Genomic DNA, 20,485 nt, shown 5'->3' on the forward strand with positions numbered 1-20,485 from the left:
CTTTATAGGAGGAAGTAAAGGCAAGAATATATATTTGTTTTTTGTAGAAGCTACAATATGACAAATACCTCCGTTTATTGAGAAAGTAGATGCATTAGAGAACGTTAGTTCCATACATATAGTGTCGTAGTGGCTCATAGAAATAAAGATCAGCCGGTGAGGTGCTGCAGGTAATCTATATTTGGTATAGAGATTCCATATTTGAGGAAATTGAGGTGAGAGAGCTAGAGAGAAAGGAAGTGAGAGTCGAAGAGGGAGGGGGAGTGAAACTGGGAGTGGGGCTAGGAGTGGCAGTGGGTATGGGTTCGGGAGTGGGAGGAAGATAAACGGAATAAGGCATGGCCAAGCATAAAAAAATGGAGGATAAAATAGAAGAGAATGGAATAGAGAGTGCAAGATCTGCACTTAACACCAAAAAAAGTTCATATATGTGGACCAAAAAGTTTAAGGTTTAAACCAAAATTTGCAACCGCTATCATAAATTTCGACACGAACTAACCCTCCACTATAGAGATAAATAACGCCACCGATTTTTGTGGTTTTTCGTACGGCGCCGCCGATTATCAAAAATATCGGCGCGGCGATTGCGTTCGGCGCGATACTATATTTTATACTAATTTAAGACTGTTTAGGACATTTATTATTCATGTCGGAAATCGGTCCGATATGATCGAAAGGGGTATCAACGGTTACGCATAACTGCTAGTTTTAAGATTTCGATTGCGAAATTTAACTCTTTCTAACCGTACAAAAGTTCGTTAAAAGACCAGGCGCTTTCAATGCCAGCTCAACACGGATTTTGCATCACCGAGTTCAACAATTTATTAAACAACAACAATTTATTTACAAAGCTCTAAAAGAAAAGTTATATAATAAATTTAAAAGCTCACTTTGCATAATTTTTTCAGAAAATTTAAATAGAAAAATGAATTCAAATAGAATGACCCAAGTCGAACGTGCTTTCAAATGGCAATAAAAAGTAAGTTATCCAAAAACGGTTCCGATTTTTTCAAAAATTCTATATCTTTAAGCCAAGAATAAGCGAAATCGGTGATGTAAAATCCCCTTAGTGGGTTCCAGGGATTTAAATACTACTTTGAAATGACTCTCACCTCATACTTAAGTTGGAAATATATGTATGTGCGTATGAGAAGGGTTTGAAAAATCGCTTGGGCTTACATTCAAACATCTGTTGTTTATTTGCGCAACTATAAAATAGCGTCTGAGTTGTTAATTTTGATTTTCACAATTCATCATTCAACACACATGTCTTCCGGTTTGATATTTCCCAAATCCCTATCGAAACTAGTCCCTTGGAATGAATCACATTGATGATAGCCTATAAACCATGTTTAAATATCACCTACCACTGGATCAAAACTTCCAACTTTTTTTCTGCACCAGAGACGCCATTATGAAATTCCTATGTAAAATCACCCCCTGATTCCGAAAATCAAGGTTATTTTTAATTCTAACGTAACGGTTTTGAGATATTTACGAATAACGGTTTTTTTTTTTTCAAACAAAAAAAAAAATTGGGTGCACTTAATCATATATATCTCGAGAAAGAATTGATCAATTCCTAACTCTTTGAAGCTTTTAAAAGGCAATAAAATTTGCTATAAACTGTGCATACAATACTTTTTACTACGCCCTGCAGATTCAAAGATAACGAAAAATCATTACGGATTTTTTCAATTTTTTTTCTAAAAATATTAAAAAAAATTGTACTTTGCGAGGAAGGATCCGAAAACTTTTTATTTTTTTACAGGTTTTTTTCACCCTCTAAGCTCTGTTTTATTACAAAAAAATAAGCTTTCATTCAGCAAAATCGACTAATACAAAAGTTATAAGCATTCAAGTAATTATATCCATTTAATACTTAAGTACCCTACTGGGGCATATAATATATATACATACCACCGGTCTCTATGATTTTTTCAGACAATAATATATGCTATACACGTAAGCATTTGGTGAAGTTTGAAGCTTCTAGCTGTTAAAATGGGGCCGAAATCGCAAAAAAATATATATATACTATATATATATACTATATATACCACCATATATACTATATATACCACCGATCTTTATGATTTTTTTAGACAATAATATATGCTATATACGTAAGCATTCCTTGAAATTTGAAGCCTCTAGCTCTTAAAATAAGGCAGTAATTACGAAAAGTTTCTTATCTGAGCAATCGGTTGTGGGGGATATATACTATATATACGACTGATCGCATCAATTTTTTCAGGCAAGAATATGTGCAATATACGAAATTATATGGTGAAGTTTGAAGCTTCAACCTGTTTAATTGAGTAAGATATAACAAAAGTCCTCTTTTTCTGAAAAATCGGTTGTATGGAGGATATATGCTATAGTGGTCCGATCCCGCCGGTTCCGACAAATGTCTAATCGGACACCCAAATGCACCCGCTCACCAAATTTTATCAAGATATCCCAAAAATTTAGGGACTAGTTTGTATACAAACAGACAGACGGACAGACGGACATGGCTAAATCAACTCAGCTCTTAATCCTGATTATTTCGGTATACTTAATGGTGGGTCTATCTATTTTCCTTTAAGGACTTACAATTTTGGGTTTCGTAACGAAATTAATATACCATTTCATTTTCATGAAAGGTATAATTAGTAGCCCGAAAAATGTCACTCATACGCAGCGTACTCCTACACAACACACTAAGAACAAGCCTCAACTTTTGCTAGTATCATGTGAACATTGATCGTAAATTAAATAGGAAAAAACTACAGAACAAATTTAACTTTCACGCAAGCGATTAATAAAGATTGATTGAAAACTTCCTTTAAGGAAGTTGAAAATTTATCACACAAAGTTCCATTGACGAGGACCATTCATGAGTTGCAAACTCGTAATGAAAGAAAAAAAACAAGCAAGTGTGTAGTTTGAATGTGTATGTAGGTGATTGTTATGCATACGCTTGACTGAGCATAGCTACTCATAAGAGTCAAATACACACACACACACATACACACATCAGTAAAGTGGCATATCTTATGCGCCTACACGCACAAATTGAATGACTTTTATCGATAAAAGGAGAAAAAATGAACTCAAATTAGATAAGAAAAAATGTGAAATGGTAAATGTAAGGGTTAAAACAAGCAAACAACGTAGCAGTGAGTTTCACTGTGTGTGGGACACTTTGTCAGAAAGTTCAAAGAAAAGTTGACAATCAGCAGGTGGCGGGAGAAATATCAGCTCGATAAATTCTAGGAAGTATTCAAATGGTAAAATGTTGAATGAAAAATTTGATATTGTCATGAATGGGGCGCAATGTTATAAAACGTGCACATGTGTGGGTGTCTAGCATTTTTAAGTGTAATTTGATAAATAAAATATCTACAATAAAGATTGGCGCCATACGGGAGAAGGTGGCTGGATTTTATGTATGTTTATGTGTCTATAATGAATTGATCAGCAGCTACTTTTGACGTTGGTTGAAAAATTAAAAAAAAATAATAATAATACAACAAAAGCAATAATGGGTATTTTACGGAAGCTGACTAAATCAGGTGTGTCGAAAATCTGTAATTAGAAATTTAAAATTTTTATTTTCATATCACAAGTTTGGAGTCAGTTATTTTTTCTCAAAAAGAATTTTACTACTTAGTTTCTATTTTTTATATTCTTGTTGCTTTTATCGTCTTTCAAACAATTTCTTTACATATTTGCATATGATTTGCACAAACTAATTTTCTTCAATCAGATATTAAATGAGAGTGCTTGTAAGTGCGCACTGAGAGAGCGTGCTAGCAAAGGCAAAAATTCGGCTAACAAATGAAAGCTTTCTAATGGAAGGGTAGTGGATTCTGTTCGAGTACGTATGTATGTACGTTGGTTGGGAGAGAAAAATGAGACATTTTTGTTGTTGTATGCATGTTTCGTGCTACAGCGTTCGGGTATAACAAAAATTGTGTTGACAGCAGCTGAATGCGCAAAGCTACACTTTCTGCTGCTGTTAAGGATGAGCAGATGATAACTCAGGAATAGGGGAGAAAAGGGGGAAAAAAATGCAAGTAGAAGTAGCAGCAAATTTGTTCGAGAATGTTTTGACATTTTTTTTTTTTATGTTTAAACACTTCAAACGTATGAGAATAAATAATTTTAAATTTTTTTTAATTCACATTATAATTGTATGAGGTGCGGTATTTGAAAAATTAATTATGATAATGGAGTTTCCATTTTTTTTCGATCATCTTAAAAATAAAGAAAAAAGCCAAAAAAAAAGTTAAAATTTGTTTTAGTTTTTTTTTTTTTTATAAATTAAATGATTCAGAGAACGAATAGTGTAAAATATTTAAACTTTGTCTGTATTTAATTAGCGAGACATGCTTATATTGCTTTATACAATTGTTTTTGTTATAGATATTAGAGAAAGATTGCAATGTTTACAAACGGCGATGGTTAGTAGGTCATGTTTCTGAATTTTACTTCTTCGCTAGCTTTTTAGGCGCTGAGTATTGAACTCGAAATATCCAACATTCATACTTTATACTAGTGTGAAGGCAGATGCCTTTATCCACTCAGCCATATGAATGCCCCGCTGCTCGCTTTGCAATTGGTCTCTAAGTATTGCCTTTCTTGTTATTGTTGTTGTTGTTGTTGTTGTTGTTGTAGCGATAAGGTTACTCCCCGAAGGCTTTGGAGAGTGTTATCGATATGATTGTCCTTTGACGGATACAGATCCGGTACGCTCCGGTAGCAAAGCTCCATTAATGTGCTAGCCCGACCATCTCGGGAACGATTTATATGGCCACATTAAACCCTCAGGCCATCCCTACCTCCCCCCCCCCCCCAATTACATGAGGAGCTTGGGGTCGCCAGAGCCTCGTCTGTTAGTGAAACAGGATTTGCCGCTCGATGGTGAGGTTGACAATTGGGTTTGAAGAAGCTATATATTGCGCTGGCAACCTGAAAAGGTTGCGCTACACAAGCCCTTGAATCTGGTATTTTAGTCGTGTCTTACGACAGGCGTACCTTCCGCGGGTATATTCTAACGCCCTAACCCGCGGCGGGTGCCGTTCTTGTTGCTATTCCTTTATTCACCATTTAAGTATATACTAATTTTATATGATTTTTTTTGCAAAGCGAGCAGTGGGCATTCATTTGGCTGAGTGGTTAAAGGCATCTAGCTTTACCAGGCGCATGTTGTAACGCCCGAGATCGAATGGATGTTGCGTTATTTTTTCTGTTTTGTTTGTTGATAATTTAATTTATTGTTCTGTAAATTGAATTGAATTTTGTATGCATATTTGGTGAAATTTTCTGTTAAAACATTTTGCTTTTACCGCTGATTGTTGCTTTGATTACATTCCGAAGAAGCATGACTGGTGAGCCAATTTTCAAAGTTGATATATGCGCAGGCATTCCTTTTGGTTCTAAGGAGTATAGAAATTCATTTGGATAATTCACAATTTTATCTTCATCTGTAACTGTGTCGATCGATTTATATTTCGTCACTTCACCAGGAAATTGATTTTGAAAGCGATCATTGATTTTGTTAACATGATCATTTCTGGGAGCTAAGATAGTTCTTTCGCATAGCCAAAAAACAAAAACATTTAAATTTAAAATTCTTAATTCTGAAATATGAAAAACTTTCGTCTTGATCGAAGGAAACCTCGAGCCAAAATTCGGTGATGATCAAAGTATAGCAAACACGTTTTCATAGGGAGCACACACACAGAATTTGATTTTTATAGAAGATGTAGATAGACTGAAGCTAAAAAAATTTTTTAACAGCGTCAGATTACTAAACGTCCAAAAGGCATAGCAGCTAAACTCAACAATGCAGTCAAACTTTAGGTGTTAAAATAACTTAAGTTTGTACGGCAGCCATAGTTTTTCCCCATTCCACATTTTACTGGAGGTTTTAGGACTTAACGTCACATATCTCCTTACCAATTTTAATTATCCTACCATGCAGATATATGCAGTATAATATATTCCATTTGTATGGGAGGTGCCACGCCCCCTTTTTCCCAATTCCATATTTTCTTGGTGGTGTTAGGGATTGACCTCATATAACTCCTCATTGAATTTCAATGTTCTGGCATGTATACCTTCAAAGGTCTGCAGTCCCAAAGATTCCATTTGTATGGGAGGTGCCACGCCCATTTACTTTTTTATTTATTTCTGAAAAAAAAATACCTGGTAAGTGATACCATTTTTCTAGTAGATTTTGAAGATCTCAGATTGACTGCATACGAAATTTTCCCTGGATACCTCCAAAATCGGGTTACGGGTAAAAAACTTGTTTTTCGCACCTTTTGACCCTTACGAGCCTATAACTTTTTTGGTTATGCACCGATTCTCGTTTTCTTTTCGGAGCTAATCACATTACGACCCCTTTAAACGATATCCATATAAACTAGGAAAACTTAACAAAACTGTGAAAATTTTCACAACGAATAAATTTTTCACCTTTTTTCGGGTTCTGTTAACTTTGGTGCTATATGCAGACGGCATCAACCCAGACTTGCATCAGAATTTTATTTGAGTTCAGTAAGTATTCATTTTCTTAAATATATTCAAAACTAACTGAGATACTCAAATTTTCATGAAAGCCAAATTTGAAAAAAATATAAAATTGTATCAACATGACTCATAAATGTTTACTTGGCAATTTTTGACTTATATCTCAACTGATTTTAAGCTTTTTACCAGTTTTGAATAGAGCATAGCTCAATTATATGGTTGGCTCATCTTATCAGCTGATTTTATTTTTATCATTGCATGGTTGATGGGATTGTCAAAAGGAGATGGCAAACTCAAAATGACACTAACACATTGACAACATTTTCTTACCACACACAAAATTTTATAAAATGACAAACACACTTTTTATGATATGTTATGAAATTTGTGTGTATCTACCCAACAAACCACTTAACAAAAACATTTTGTTTATTGGGTGAATACACACAAATCCACACATATTCTAAAAAGTGTATATGTCGTTCCACTACGAATGATCTGCGCTCAAGCTGCCCGGAGGCACTGAGCCTCGTTGCAGTTGTTAATCATTTAGTTACATATAGATATGCAAAGTTTGTTTGTACAAAAGAATATCTCCAGCCGAAGGCAATAGAGACATGCATATTTATAAGTTAGAAGGCTTGGGACTTGTGTTTTTTGAGACAGACCGATTATCTTAGGAATTCAAATACCTGGGAAAACGACTCTGAAGAAATTTCCCAGAGACAATCTAAACTACTGTCGCCTTGTCCGTCCTGATGCTTGAATTTTCCCAAAAGTATTTATCTTTTTATTTATCTATTTTTATATTTCAAGACATTTTGGTCTTTTATATTTTTTTCAATCATTACTTTTTTACGAAACTACTAGCAAAGCCGGGCTCGTTCGTTGAGGGGCAATCTTGTATACAATTAAAGAGTGATCTAAGCCATATTTTTTTTACACATGGTTGAGCCATTCAGTACAGTAATTTTCTACGTCACTGGTCATAAACGTTTAAAAAGAACTTAATTTAGGCATAGAAAGAGTAGTAGACGTAAGCGTAACGGCATATCGTCATACCGTTGGAGTATATAAGAGTAATACAATATATTTAGTTTAAACGGTATGGCATATAGCGTGCGCGTAGCAGAATATGCGTGCAGAACGTAATAGCGTGTTAGCGTTTAAGCGTAAAAGCATATTATGGGCAAAACTTATCAACCGCGTAGCACACAAGCGTATTAGTGCAAAACGAATTGGAGAAAAGAGTACTGGCATAACAGCGAATTATGATAAAATTGTAGTAGCGTTAATGAGTATTGAAGTAAAAGCGCATTGTCATAAAAGCACATCAGCTTTTTAGCGTGAAAGCGTATTTGCGCTAAAACGTTTGAGAGTATACGTGTGCATCATGCTATCATCATACCGTACCACAAATCATATAAGCGTAGAAGGTGAAAGCGAATAAGCGTTAACATTGTATCGTAGAAGCGTATTTTCACTCATATCTGCAGCAATTTGTCCTCGAAAGCTACATTGAATTCCAACATACGATTTCGAATGATACGCCTCTGAACATTCAGACATATAGACAAATAATAATATAGCAAACCCGTGCTTGCGTTTAAGTGTGAAAGCATATTATGGGGAAAACTTAGGAACGGCGTAGCGCACAAGCGTATTAATGCAAAGCGTATTGGCGCTAGCCATTACGAATTAAAGCGTATTATCATAAAAGCGGAGTAGCGTTAATGAGTACTAAGGTAAATGCGTATTGTCATAAAACCATATCAGCTTAAAAGCGTATTGGCGTGAAAGCGTATTTGCGCTAAAAGGCTTAAGAGTATACATATATCATCATACCGTACCACAAAACATACGGCAGAGTATAAGGTGAAGGCGTTAATGAGTACTAAGGTAAACACGTACTTTCGTAAAAGCGTATCAGCGTAACAGCATATTGTCGTGAAAGCGTTTTGGCGTGAAAGCGTATTTGCGCTTAAACATTTAAGGGTATACGTGTTCATCATCTCATCATACCGTACCACAAAACATATAAGCGTATAAGGTGAAAGCGTATTAGCGTTACCATAGCATCTTAGAAGCGTTTTTTCACTCATGTCTACAGCAATTTGTCCTCGAAAGCTTCACTTAACTCCAGGAGTCGATTTTGAATGATGCGCCTCTAACCATCCAAACAGACAAAAATTCTAAATATTGACAATTTATGTACATATGATGAATTTCATATCAAAACCTATAAAAAAGGCACATTTTGAACCCGACCCCTTCAGATTTTCACGAAATTTTGCATAGAGGTACACTTTACCTATACAAGCACCTCATTTTTAGAAATTCCATTTTTGAAAAATTGTGGGCGTGGCAAGGCGTCAAAGTTGTGAAAATTGCGTAAAAAATTACGGTAATAGGTCCTTTTGAGTTGTGATAACTACAGAACGGCTCAACCGATTTCGAAAATCTTGTTACCATTGGAAATGATCGGCTTTCGAAAATATACACTGTAAATTTTTTTTATTACACTGAAAAAAAATTTTCTTTCATAAATAAATTTTTAAACTTGGATAAAACTTCAAAGGCCAAGCGTTTTAAAATAAAAGAAATTTTTTTAGAAAGGCCTATTTAATATATATAACATATTCAAAAACTAAAATGTCGTATTTTTTCTACTTTTTTTTTTTAATTTTTAAGTAAATGCATCTTTTTATATTTTGATATCATGGTGCTTTTGAGCTGTGATAACTACGGAATGGCTCAACCGATTTAAAAGATCTTGGTACCATTGGAAAGACTTTCAAATCGGATTTCGAAAACGTATAATGAAAAAATGTTTTTTACACTAAAAAAATTGCAATGTGTAAAAATTGGCTCACCCCTGATCAAGATCGCCTGTATTTGTTATTGTTTTTTAGCCTTTACCTATATACATACATACGTATATATATTAAAGCCGACCTCGTAGCAGAATAATGCAGGCATATCAAACATTAACGCAGATATGTATGTATGGATATGTAGGTATGTATAGAAATGGAAATGCGAACGAGCGGTCGCACGACAAATCGCCATCAACGCCAACGTCAACGCAGGCAGCGGCTTTTATTTCCCACTACGCTCCAACGACAATGAGTACAGATCTTCCGCCCAGCCATACGCTTATTTTCTGTTTGAAACAAACAAATTGTAATATGTACGTAAGTATATCACATATTTTTTTAAGTATGTATGTATGTATGGACGTGTGCTTTCTTTTTTGCGTACCTACTACATAGATCCCCTGCAGGGAATAGCAATTTTTCCGAACTAATGCAAAACTATTGTATTAATAGACGGTACTAGTTCGAATTCTGTACCATCGCAGTACTTCTAACTGGCAGTTTTAATACTGCAAATAACCGGCTTTTGACATTTTTAAAACGTGGTTCTGAGGTAGTTGCCGACTTTGATTGATTGCAGCGGCTCAGAAGTAGTCACTGAATCTGTAGTATGAGACTGTCGACTTGCGTGGCTAACTCGCATTTTTTCTTCATGGTGTTATCTAACCAAAAGAAGGCGAAAAGTCTACATTAAGAGATTGATACCGCACATTTTTTGAAGCATTTCCAATATCTCCGGACAGAGATAAAATTTTTCTTTTCCGCCTTCGGATTATTGTTCTCGAGATACGCGTCTTTTGACACCTCACTCGATATTTTTGGTAGCGTATTAGCAGTCGACCCCTCAACTAGGCTATTACACTTTTTTGGATTCAATTTTAATTTGACAAGAGAAAAGATCCCGTTAGAAGCCATAGAACACAAACTTTTCCAAAAACTGTCCTTATACGTAAATAGCTCTTTTCAGAAACCTCTCTTTTCAGAAAGAAAGATTAAATACATGAGTTCGAAAGGACTCAGAAACCGAAGAATTTTGAGCGTGTTATGACTCTTTTTAAGTGAATTTGAGAGAATTTTTTGAGTTATAAATGACTAACTAGGCTTTAATAAGCAACTAGTCTGGCCTACTGAACGGAGTCGTAGAAATGAATACGAAAAAATTTCGAATCCGACCGAAACCTTAATGAGCAAACAATCATTCTAAGCGCGTGCACTGAAAGTTCGAAACGAAACAGAAACCAATGAATTTTTCAAATGAATTTTATAGCTTTTTTAGAGTCATTAATGAATTAAAAGGAGTCATGGATAGGACTCTGAAATGACTCCAAATTCGGTGAAGTGGGATTGCGTGACCATTTTTAAATCATTTTTCGAGTTTTGAATATTTTCGAACTCACAAAAATAACACGTTGATAATGATAAAAACACCTACAAGGTATAACCGTTTCTTATTGCACACAAACATATAAATGCTTTTTCTCAAACAAAAACAAATTTTAATATTTTACTTTTAATATTATAAAGCGCAAGAACTTCAAAAAAGTCATTGCCAACGAAAAGAGAACGGTTATGCCTTGTGAGTGTTTTTATCATGGAAGTGATTTAAAGCTTTTCCTGCTTTATGTCGAACCTTTTATTGGAGAATCTTTGAACAACGCAGATATTTTTCAAATAAGCCTCTTTATTTCAGAGTACTCCTAATTTCATTAGCTGGGATATGTTTATGTGCGCGAAAATTGTGTAGGTGAAAGAAAAATCCATCTCACCGCTCAATGATTTGCCTCAACTTCGTCCTGCCTCGCGCCAATCAGCGTCGTTTTTACACCACATACACAAATACTCACAAGTTTTTTCCACCACTTTCTGTATTTTATTTATTTTTTTTTATATATTTCTTCTTCTTCTTTTTCGGAATTTTCGCACTCAAAGAATTTGTGGCATATTTTTCGCACCTTTCGAAATTTTTGCTTTTCCTGTATTTTGAAATTTTTTAAATTTAAATATTTTTGTAATTTTTTTCACTACAAATACCTCATTTAGCTATGGTAACACAATATCACTTACACTTAATTTTAGTGTACACAGATTGTAGATTTTTGTGGTTTAATTCTTCTTTGTCGAGCTGGTAAATACAAATTTGCTTTTATGAAAATTTATTTTCACTTTTTTTTCTAAAAAAACATTTTACTTTTTAAAAATATTTTGTTTCCTATATGAAAAATCACTTTTTTACTCTATCTATACATTTATCTTTCTTGTATATCTGAGTGATTTTATTAAAATTTATTTTTTTTTTTTTTTTTGGTACTCCCAGCAGACAACTGACCACCTAAACCCGGCCGTTGTTTGTCTATGGTTGAGCGAATCAAACTGATTTCGTATGCACGCACAATAAGGAGCATAGGCCAGCCAGCAGCTGTGGTACCGCATAATGAGCCAAATTTCCAGTAGCAGTTGGTTAGTCGAGAATGTGAAGATATCTGAATGGTCATACATACATATGTTCAATCAGAGATAAGTTGGCTTGTTATGCTCCCACTTTACTCACAAATTTGTGAATACATTCTTTCGAAATTGAAAAAGTTGCGAGCGCTTTCGCAATACCTTTGTTATCAGCAATAATTTTTTCTGAAAGCTTTTTCTGCTTCTACGTGTATACAAAACTTATCCTATACAGTCATTGTTTTTATACCCACCAGCGCTAGCATTCAATTTTTGAGAATTTCAAGCAACGACAAAAAGGGTTTCCTTACCATTTTGATAAACAGCTTAACTCATGGCTCAACTATATGGATGGCTCATCTCTACAGCAACAACCTTTGTTCAGATTGTCAAAATCAGCGTGGTGGTGTTAGACGAATGTAATGGAATGAAAACATAAAACTTAACAGCTTTTGTGAAATGAAAAAAATAAAATCAGTTGGTGAAATGAGCCAACCATATAATTGAGCCATGAGCTTAACTTTATACTAAGCCGCATTTTTGTGGTTTTGACACCATGACACCAACGCCAAGGCCGGGGTCAACTCAATGAGTTATCACTATAACACCAAGCGAATTTTTGACACTGCTTAGCACTGAGTTGGTGATGTTACCTGCGCCGGTAATTCAGCATGTGCTGGTAATTCAGCATGTGAACATGATAAAGCAATGATCGCCTTAGTTCTATGGTATTTGTTGTGATTTTGACTATTACTCATCACTTATCTATCTTGTTATCAGACGCTCTTTATCATAGCTGGTAAGTAAGGTTTTTTAACCAGATAAATTCTATGATCATAACAGTCAGAGCAAATTTCAACTTCTGTGATTACAAAACCTTACTTACTTAAGTCATTACTCAGGATTAACAGCTTGAGAGCTTGTCCTCAGGTATGTAATAGGGTCAGTACGGGATCATTGCTAGTTGGTGTCCTATGGGACAACTTTACATTGGAATTGTAATTGGTCGATTATTTCTGTCCACAAGTATCGTTTTGGAATTGCTTCGGGATTACGTCCAAATAATTCCGATAACATTTCCAGATTGTTCACAAGATCTCTTCGACAACATTTTTGAATAACATTGTAGGGTTTCTTTGATATCATTTCGAGCTCACTTCGGAAACATTTCCAAATTATTTAGGAATCAGTTTTTTAGGAACCCTTAAATGAACCCATAGTAATACGAAAAACACTCCCGATTTGTTTTGAAGTGTCCTTGAAATGGTCCGAAACAACTTGAAAACTCCGGAAATGCTGTTGAAGTGACCCCCAAACAAAAATGATCCCAAACTTGACTCGGATTGATCTCGAATACCATTTTTGTATAGTCACAGGTTGCTCTCGGAACCAGATCTGCACCAGAATTACATTCTAGGAGCCATATTAAGACCCAACTTACATCCATTCACTACATTTCACTCTGCGACGTAGGTACTCGATGTAACTTTGGCATTATCGCAACCATCAGAAGCGTTAGCTTCTTACTCACTCGTACAACGCCTAACTTAGTCATGCAGGCCTCTAATAGACAGCTCCTTTTCGTACCATCCTAGGCTGCATAGAAATCGACAAAAAGTTTATGCATGCACGTTTTGTGATCGTATTGACATAACTTAAACGAATTGTGATGATTCGTAATTCGCGAAAATTTGGTCTTTGGACAGGTCATTGACAAGCCTCCAACAGGGTAGAGAAGTGAATGCATCCCATCTTAACTTTCTTGGGTGAGTTGTCGATTAGTGCTTAAGCGGTTGAAGGTTGGGTTATGTTGAGCTGGTGGGTCAATGAAGAATGTTACCAGAATTGGTTTCACGACCAAACGGAAAAACCTCAATTCGGTACTAGGGCTTGTTATAAAATAATTCCATCCTCTTGGCAAATACTTAACGTTTTCTAGGAACTAGCTTAATAGCTGTCCCGAGATCTAGCTGTTCTGCCGCTCGTAATAACTGTAGCCTTGACCTCGCGAGCGTAGCACACGAACACAACACTGGCTTAACCGTTTCCTCCTGCAGCCCGCAGGTCCTACATCTGCTGTTACTGACGAGGTCTAATTTATAAACATGTGACGCCAGAAAGCAGTGTCCAGTTACTTTGCCCATCATGAGCCTTTAGTCTGCTCTCTTTGGAGATATGAGCAATTTTATAAGTCTGATATCGTAGGAGTTACAAAAGAACTTAGAAATTTTGCGGCCTCGCGCTTTTTTCCACGCCTTTCCTGCTTGATGGAACATATGAAACTCCTGTCTGCTTTTGACTTCTCCCAAGTGGATTGGTGCGTCTACTACTTCGTCAGCGAGTGCGGCATCCTCCTTTGGCAACTCACGGGCCTGAGCGGCTTCAAGTCGTAGGTTATAAAAATTGGTTATCACGGCTTCTACTACCTCCACTAACTTTGAAATGATTCGAAAATAAAAAACAAATAGTTAAATTACTGAATTCTTCGATTTGAGTTTTATTTCATCTTAAATAGTTAGTTAAAGAACCCGCTGCGGGTTATATGTTGCTGGATTCTAGCCGCATTTAAAATCATAACTTTTTATTCCCATACTTGTGTTTTGGCAAAAAGCTCGCATATAGCCCATATCAGCAGGTGAATATAAGATAAAACCGCCAAATTGGACTCTCTCACTTGCTCACCCCCATTCACTTAGTTACTCGCCAATGTTCTTGCTCGCGAGCAATTGGATGGCACAGTCCACTCAGGCGCGGGTTAGTTTGCCATTGCTTTAGCCCAAATTTTACGCACGCGAGTACGAAGACTACCGAGTAGGTGGTTTATTGTGTTTTTTTTTTCAATGCTTTGGAGCTTTTTGCACTCTTTCATGGGTGCTTTGCTCTCTTTTCCGTTTTTTTCTTTGTGTTCTATTTCGCCCAAATAAGCATACACAAATGTGTACCAAAACAGAGGCCAAACTCTATTGGCCATATGACAATGTGTTGCGCTCGTCGTCTAGGCTCCATTGTAGCACATAGCTTAGGTAATCAGAACAAATCCGTGCACACACACACACTCATACTCACATAGAGACAACCACTTGTGCATTGTGAATGAAATAGCTGAGCACAAGGAACCTTTCGCATCATCAGTTCGACACAAGTATGAAAGTACTTTCACCCACAGCAGCTGGTTTTTATACTCAGCGTGCTGTGCACACAGAGTATATTAACTTTGATTGGATAACGGTTGGTTGTACAGGTATAAAGTAATCGAGAGAGATATAGAGTTCCATATATCAAAATCATCAGTGTCGAAAAAGAATTTGATTGAGCCATATCGGTCCGTCTGTCCGTTAACACGATAACTTGAGTAAATATTGAGATATCTTCACCAAATTTGGTACACGAGCTTATCTGGGCCCAGAATAGATTGGTATTGAGCGAAATCGGATGATAACCACGCCCACTTTTTATATATATAACATTTTGGAAAACACAAAAAACCTGATTATTTAGTAAATAATACACCTAGAATGTTGAAATTTGACATGTGGACTGGTATTGAGGCTCTTGATAAAAATTTAAAAAAAAAAAATTTAAATGGGCGTGGCACCGGCCACTTGTGATAAAATAAATTTTACAAATATTATTAATCATAAATCAAAAATCGTTAAACCTATCGTAACAAAATTCGCCAGAGAGGTTGCCTTTACTATAAGGAATGCTTTGAAGCAAAATTAACGAAATCGGTTAAGGACCACGCCCACTTTTATATAAAAGATTTTTAAAAGGGTCGTGGACGAATAAATTAAGCTATATCTTTGCAAAAAAGAGCTTTATATCAATGGTATTTCATTTCCTAAGTTCATTTATAACAATAAATAGGAAAAACTTCAAATTTTAAAAAATGGGCGTGGCGCCGCCCATTTTATGACTAAGCAGTTTTCTATGTTTCGGGAGCCATAACTCCAAGAAAAATTAACGGACCGTAATAAAATTGGGTACACAGATTTTCCCTTTCTGGAAAAAATGTACGAGATCGGTTAAAGACCACGCCCAACTTTAAATGAAAGATTTTTAAAAGGGTCTTAGAATGGAATAATAAGCTATAACATAGCAAAAAAATAGTTTTGAATCAATGATATTTCACTTATCAAGCTTTATTGTAAGAGGAAATGGGGAGACATTTTTTTTTGTTTTTTAAGCGGGCGGTGCCACGTGTTATGTAGAACAAGTAAAGAAGCCTAAGTTCGGGTGTAACCGAACATCACATACTCAGCTGAGAGCTATGGAGACAAAATAAGGGAAAATCACCATGTAGGAAAATTAACCTAGAGTAACCCTGGAATGTGTTTGTATGACATGTGTATCAAATGGAAGGTATTAAAGAGTATTTTAAGAAGTAGTAGGCCAGAGGTCTATGGGTGGACGCCATAAAGGTGGACCAGGGCTGACTCTAGAATTTGCTTGTACGATATGGGTATCAAATGAAAAGTGTTAATGAGTATTTTAAAAGGGAGTTGGCGTTAGTTCTATAGGTGGACGCCTTTTCGAGATATCGCCATAAAAGTGGACCATGGGTGACTCTAGAAATTGTTTGTACGATATGGGTATCAAATGAAAGGTGTTAATGAGTATTTTAAAAGGGCGTGGGCCTTAGTTCTATAGGTGGACGCCTTTTCGAGATATCGCCATAAAAGTGGACCATGGGTGACTCTAGAAATTGTTTGTACGATATGGGTATCAAATGAAAGGTGTTAATGAGTATTTTAAAAGGGAGTGGGCCTTAGTTCTATAGGTGGACGCCTTTTCGAGATATCGCCATAAAGGTGGACCAGCATGACGCTAGAATTTGTTTGCACGATATGGGTATCAAATTAAAGGTGTTAATGAGTTTTTTAAAAGGGCGTGGGCCTTAGTTCTATAGGTGGACGCCTTTTCGAGATATCGCCATAAAAGTGGACCATGGGTGACTCTAGAAATTGTTTGTACGATATGGGTATCAAATGAAAGGTGTTAATGAGTATTTTAAAAGGGAGTGGGCCTTAGTTCTATAGGTGGACGCCTTTTCGAGATATCGCCATAAAGGTGGACCAGCGTGACGCTAGAATTTGTTTGCACGATATGGGTATCAAATTAAAGGTGTTAATGAGTTTTTTAAAAGGGCGTGGGCCTTAGTTCTATAGGTGGACGCCTTTTCGAGATATCGCCATAAAAGTGGACCATGGGTGACTCTAGAAATTGTTTGTACGATATGGGTATCAAATGAAAGGTGTTAATGAGTATTTTAAAAGGGAGTGGGCCTTAGTTCTATCGGTGGACGCCTTTTCGAGATATCGCCATAAAGGTGAGCCAGGGGTGACTCTAGAATTTGTTTATACAATATGTGTTCAAATGAAAGGTGTTAATGAGTATTTTAAAAGGGAGTGGGCCTTAGTTCTATAGGTAGTCGCCTTTTCGAGATATCGCCATGAAGGTGGAGCAGGGGTGACTCTTAGAATGCGTTTGTACGATATGGGTATCAAATTAAAGGTATTAATGAGGGTTTTAAAAGGGAGTGGTGGTAGTTGTATATGTGAAGGCGCTTTGGAGATATTGACCAAAATATGGACCAGGGTGACCCAGAACATCATTTGTCGAGTACCGCTAATTTATTTATATATGTAATACCACGAACAATATTCCTGCCAAGATTCCAAGGGCTTTTGATTTCGCCCTGCGGAAGGACAGACGGTCGACTGTGTATAAAAACTGGGCGTGGCTTCAACCAATTTCGCCTGTTTCCCAGAAAACAGTTATCGTCCTAGAATCTAAGCCCCTACAAAATTTCACAGGGATAGGTAAATTTTTGTTCGACTTATGGCATTAAAAGTATCCTAGACAAATTAAATGAAAAAGGGTGGAGCCATGCCCATTTTGAAATTTTCTTTTATTTTTGTATTTTATTACACCATATCATTCCTGGAGTCGAATGTTGACATAATTTACTGATATACAGTAAAGATATTAATTTTTTTGTTAAAATTTCACTTAAAAAAATATTTATAAGTCCAACTCACCTACCAAGATTCATCGCTTTATCCGTCTTTGGTAATGAATTATGGCACTTTTTCAGTTTTTCGAAATTTTCGATATCGAAAAAGTGGGCGTGGTTATAGTGCGATATCGTTCATTTTAAATAGCGATCTGAGATGATTGCCTAGGAACCTACATACCAAATTTCGTCAAGATACCTCAAAATTTACTCGTGTTAACGGACAGACGGACGGACCGACAGACGGACGGACCGACAGACGGACGGACGGACATGGCTCAATCAAATTTTTTTTCGATACGGATGATTTGGATATATGGAAGTCTATATCTATCTCGATTCCTTTATACCTGTACAACCAACCGTTATCCAATCAAAGTTAATATACTCTGTGAGCTCTGCTCAACTGAGTATAAAAATAATTTAACTGAAATGAAATGTGCAATTGAAGCTGTTCGGTTACACCCAAACTTAGACACCTTTACTTGTTTGAGCTAATTTTTGCAAATAATTTTCAAATCACCCAATAAGATTTTTTGTAGGTATTTGCTTAATCATGGAAGACATTGTTAGGAAGTGATTAGTAGTGTTAGACTATTGCCAAAAGGACTATCAATTAGGCTGTGGATATACATAGAAGGGCTTTGTTTGAAGACTGAAAAAAATTATTTTCCGTAGCTTTGGTTTAATGAACAGGGCCCTCCCAATCAAATAGGTAGGTTGAAGTGCTGTGGCTGCCAACAGGTAAGCTCACTTGGACAGCATGAAAGCCCGTTTTGATGCCACATAAGATAACGGTGATGTTACCTATAAGTACTTAGAGAATCGTTGCGTAGCACCGATAATTTCGGATGTAGGCTATAAGTAAATTATAGAGATCCAGGCAAAAAGTACATTAGAAGCTAAAAGCTCAACTAACAGTGCGTTCTGAATTTACGGGGTTAGTAGCCGCATTCATGGTAGCTGGATCCTATGGACGCCTCCATTTCTTGATAAGCAACTGGGGTAAGATCCTACACGCTGAAGATCACAGCAGATAGCTTCCTACGTATCAGATATAGGGTCGATGGACTCCGCATTCTGCAATAACAGCTCTTTCGGACGTGGGAATAAAGCATTATCCGCCGTATGTATAACGTGAGAAGGAAAGTAGCCATGTTGAAATGTAAACAAAAAATATAAACACGTGCGTAGAACAACAAAAAATACAACTAAATCATCTGATGTCTATGAAATCGGTGGTAATTGTTGCTTCTTTTTTCTCAAGCACAAACCAGCATGGTTGCCATGGGCTAAGAGTTACTTTCGGCACCCCTTGCCATCCATTTGCAATGACTTTTAACTTGTTTCGTCCATCCTGTTTGCCTCCCTTCCTCTCCATTCTCAAATCCGTTATCCGGGAGCTGATGTGTAATCGGTCATCGATTTTCCTGTGGCTTTCTTTGATACGCAGAGACCACGCGATCTCAGGAGATTCAAGGGGTTGATAGGGATTCGAGGGGTTGATAGGGATTCAAGGGCCTAGAAGGTTCAATATCGTCATATGAAACCGTTCCCCTCAATGGTGCTTGTTACCGAAACGTATCGGATCGATATCCGGCAAAGGACCATCAACCACGATAACACACCCAAAAAACATTCGGGGAGTGCCTTTACTGCTACAACAGCAACAACAACCCAGCGGGGGTTCGCGCATACCTTCTTGGGCCTATGTTGTTGTTGTTGTTGTTGTAGCGATAAGGACACTCCCCGAAGGCCTTGGTCCTCTGCCGGATGCAGATCCGGAATGTTCCGGTACCAGGCCCGACCATCTCGGGAACGATTTTTTATGACCACATGTGACCTTCTAGGCCATACCGCCCTCCCACCCCCTAGATACATGAGGAGCTCGGGGTCGCCAGAGCCTCGGCTGTTAATGAAACGGGATTCGCCACGGATAGGTGAGATTGACAATTGGGTTTGGAGAAGCTCTATATTGCGCTGGCAACCTGAAATGGTTGCGCTACACAACCCCTTGAATCTATTTAGTATTTTAGTCGCCTCTTACGACAGGCATACCTACAGCGGGTATGTTCTAACCCCTAACCCGCTGGGGGTCTTGGGCCTATCGTTTATAAATTCAAAACCCAAGCCCTAATTGTTTTTCCATATAAAGCAGTCGTCCCACCAATGAGCTTGGCACAGTATACCAGGACTTCAGATTTTATCGAGTTGTCCTCTCTAGATCCACGACTATTAACAAAAGCAGAGATATTTCTTGAAGGGTGTGACACCTCATTACTATGATCGGGCTATACACAACCCCCGTCCCATAGCCTGGTTTCCCTTATAATATTCAAGCCAAGGGCTTAAGGTGCGTTCATGTTGGACCCTCGGGGCTACCTTGCTCATTATTGCTGTATATAGTCGTCACAAAAATTATCTTTTTCTTTTCTTGTTATTGTAGCTATAAACACAATTCCCGAAAGTTTTGGGGAGTGTAATCGATGGTGATGGTACTTAGCGGGATAAAGACTCGGCACTTTCCGGTAACATTCACCATTAAGGTACCAGTCCGACCACCCCCGGAAAATTTAATGTGACCACATTGAACCCTCTAGACCATAACGCCGCGAACCTTTTCTTT

At 37.0% G+C, this 20,485-nt stretch overlaps 1 protein-coding gene across 6 annotated transcripts in view; it reads right to left on the minus strand.

Moving 5' to 3' along the window:
* Positions 1-11,747, minus strand: part of Dhit (Double hit) — a 153,868-nt gene extending 142,121 nt beyond the window's left edge. For 2 of the 6 annotated variants that reach the window (XM_067777985.1, XM_067777981.1), the window contains exon 1: positions 11,168-11,747. The gene's annotated coding sequence lies outside the window, so the exon portion shown is untranslated. Of the gene's footprint in view, positions 1-11,031 lie in introns of all 6 variants that reach the window. The other 4 variants (XM_067777984.1, XM_067777982.1, XM_067777983.1 and 1 more) reach the window with 3 other exon arrangements.
* Positions 11,748-20,485: the final 8,738 nt, after the last annotated feature.

This window comes from Eurosta solidaginis, chromosome 3 (genome assembly GCF_040869045.1).
Source record: "Eurosta solidaginis isolate ZX-2024a chromosome 3, ASM4086904v1, whole genome shotgun sequence".
In the NCBI taxonomy this organism is placed as follows: domain Eukaryota; kingdom Metazoa; phylum Arthropoda; class Insecta; order Diptera; family Tephritidae; genus Eurosta; species Eurosta solidaginis.